The following is a 265-nucleotide window of genomic DNA, read 5'->3' as shown; positions in this document are numbered from 1 at the left end:
AAGTGTTTGTGGCCAGGTTGGATGAGGCTTTGAGCAACCTGGTCTAGTGGAAGGTGTCCCTGCTGCTGGCAGGGGGGTTGGGACTGGATGAGCTTTAAGGTCCTTTCCCACCCAAACCAGTCTGGGATTCTGTGACACGGCTCTGCAAGGGGGTTTGGTGGGAACTGGGAGCTGTGGGAGCTTTGCAGCAGACCTTGGTCGCTGCAGAGGGGTGTGTGTGCATGAACATTCCTGGCAGCGGGAGGGAGGGTCTCTGTTTTGGTCC

This window comes from Antrostomus carolinensis, unplaced genomic scaffold (assembly GCF_000700745.2).
Source record: "Antrostomus carolinensis isolate BGI_N321 unplaced genomic scaffold, ASM70074v2 scaffold28490, whole genome shotgun sequence".
In the NCBI taxonomy this organism is placed as follows: Eukaryota; Metazoa; Chordata; class Aves; order Caprimulgiformes; family Caprimulgidae; genus Antrostomus; species Antrostomus carolinensis.
The sequence above is the reverse complement of the archived record's forward strand: the minus strand, read 5'-3'. Positions refer to the sequence as shown.